Source organism: Saccopteryx bilineata, unplaced genomic scaffold (assembly GCF_036850765.1).
Source record: "Saccopteryx bilineata isolate mSacBil1 unplaced genomic scaffold, mSacBil1_pri_phased_curated manual_scaffold_313, whole genome shotgun sequence".
Classification (NCBI taxonomy): Eukaryota; Metazoa; Chordata; class Mammalia; order Chiroptera; family Emballonuridae; genus Saccopteryx; species Saccopteryx bilineata.
In genome coordinates, this window is record NW_027095655.1 from 7,501 (window position 1) to 10,000 (window position 2,500).

Here is a 2,500-nt window from a genome sequence, read left to right on the forward strand (position 1 = left end):
CATAGCCAGATTAAATAAAAGAGGGGACATCGGGTCGCCCTGTTTTACTCCTATACGGATCTGGATGTGTTCTGTCTGTGCTTTCTTGGTGTCAATAAACGTACTGATGTTCTCGTACGTGTTGCTCACCAGGTCGACGATGTGGGGGTCGACCTCCCTCTGCCGTAGCACGTGCAGGATGTGCTCGTGGCTCACGGTGTCAAAAGCCTTTGCGATGTCCACGAATACCACTCCCAGCGGTCTGTGATTCTTTTTAGCAGATCGAATTATAGTTTGCAGGAGTTTCAAGTTCTCAGAGCATCCCGCCGCTTTGATAAAGCCACGTTGCCTTGGGTTGAGAGGGCACGCCTTCGTTAGCCTTGCTGTCAGTATCCTGGAGAACAGTCTCAGCAAGATGGAACCGATCGTGATAGGTCTCCAGTTGTTAATGTCCTTTAAGCGTTCCGGTTTGGTTGATTTAGGAATCAACACAGTCCTGCACCCCCTCACCGTATCTGGGATTCTTCCTGATGTTAACCACAAGTTGAAAAGCTCCATGGTCCGGGAATAGTCGGGGTCCATCTTCTTGATGTCTCCCAGAGTGATTCCATCTGGGCCAGGAGCAGAGTTTTTGCTCATCTCCTGCACATTTTTCTCAATTTCTTTGGCCGTAATTAAGTCTCTGAAAGCACTGTTGTCGGCTTTCCCATTAATTTGGAAGTTCCCAAGGCTATCAAATCTCCAGGTGTATCCCATCTGGCTTTAAAGACCGAATAAATTTCGCTGGGTGGGATATCACAGGACAAACTTTCCACATCATCCAGAATAATCTTAGCTAGTTTCCCCCTGTCGAGATGGAATAATCGCTGAAAGCGGAGGTAATTACCTCTCTTGATGGCCCTCTTTGTCATCCACTTCTGTCGAGGTCTCCTTGACTGTACCTCCTGGGTCCCCTTTTTGTTGGAATTTCCTCGGGTTGATGTCCTCGCCTGGCTTATCAGTTCGAGGTCTTCAAAACAGCCCTGCGCTGTTTCATTGACCAGTGTTGATACTTCCTGGCCATTAAGTAGCTGTTTGAAGGCCTCCTGGAAGGTGTTAATCTTCCCGGAGGACAGCCATTCACCGAGTGTCCTCTGGTAATGGGCCCGCAGCTGCCCCTCTCCCTGCTGGTGGTCACTGGTCGTTAGCTTCTCCAGGTGTTTCCTCCTCTTATCTGGGCGGTGGTTCTTCCCAGAGCCAGTTCCCACGCTCCCAGATGGCTCCCTCAGCTGAGGTATTGTTCTCACGCCGGCAGTTGCTCCCCTGCTTTGATGACTCATCTCCGGCTTCCCGCCCGCCTCTATCTCCCCGGGTCGTTCACACCCCCGGGCCATTGTTTTCGCGTCCGCAGCTGCTCTCCTGGTGCGATGACTCACCCCAGGGTCGTTATCCTCCTCAGCTGGTTCCTTGGGCAGCAGCCTCCGTTTATCACTGATCTGTTTTGCTGTCTTTGTTGTGATCTGTTCCGCGATGAGTTTATTAATATTTTTGCAGTCTCGGAACTGAGCTACCAATTTTACCAGCATCTCTTCCTCCTCCTTAGTCCAGCATTTCTTGTGCGCTCCTGTGTTGTTAATTTCCTTCGGTCGGGAAGCTTCAATGCGTTCCTGATTTCTGATTAAAGGATGAGCGTGTCTTTTGTGTTGTCCCAGGCCGATTTTCGAATTAAAGTCGCGGCCGCATTCCTCACAAATCCACTCCTTGGCCGGAGCTGTTTCCACCGTTGTGACTTTGCATTTCGGGACGTGACAGGCGATACTGTGGAAGTTAAAACCTTCCCTACCACACTTTGAGCATCGGAACCGAGTCCTTTTCACCCCGTGGGCTCTTTTCAGGTGTTCAATCAAGCCCTTCATGCTGTCCTGCCGGGTCCCGCAGCGTGGACAGGGTGGATGTTTGTCCGGAACAGTCACCGTGGGGATGTCCTCAGGTGTCCCGTTCCCGCTGCTCTCCGGAGGGGCTGGGGGAGTCGCCGGAAGGCTGGCATTCTCCGGCTCGGCAGGCAACGGTTCCGAAGCACAAGCCCTCTCGCTCTCGCCGCTCTCCGCTCCGTTTTCAAGTACACAAGTCCCCGGGAGACCGCTGTCACAGTCTCCCGCTGTCGGCTGCGGTGTCAGCTGTTCGTACACCTCGGGTAACCTGCTCAAACACTCCCAATTCATAGAAAAACGAACACTCTCGTTAGCAAAGCATAACATATCACTCCTGTAAAACTCTAAGTTCACCAGTTCAATTTCGTTTTTCGCCGAATCGGGGGGTTCAGATGGTAAATTTTGGGAGACCAGGTCTACCCCTCGGGAGACCAGGTCTACCCCTCGGGAGACCAGGTCTACCCATCTGGCAGACGAGGCGTCTGTTTTAAAATTTTCAGACACCAGGTCTACCCAGTCCAAATGAGAAGTTTGGGTGCCAATCGATACCTGGTACAGGCGTATCGACGGCCCCATTGTCGGATCTGGCTCGGAAAGTCAGTTTTTGGTGG

At 51.9% G+C, this 2,500-nt stretch overlaps 1 non-coding gene across 1 annotated transcript in view; it reads right to left on the reverse strand.

The window, feature by feature from the left end:
* Positions 1 to 2,500, reverse strand: part of LOC136318438 (28S ribosomal RNA) — an 8,995-nt gene that overhangs the window by 3,139 nt on the left and 3,356 nt on the right. Inside the window, exon 1 of the ribosomal RNA XR_010728075.1 lies at positions 1 to 2,500. This exon is cut by the window's left edge and continues 3,139 nt beyond it; it is cut by the window's right edge and continues 3,356 nt beyond it. This is a non-coding gene — a ribosomal RNA (28S ribosomal RNA).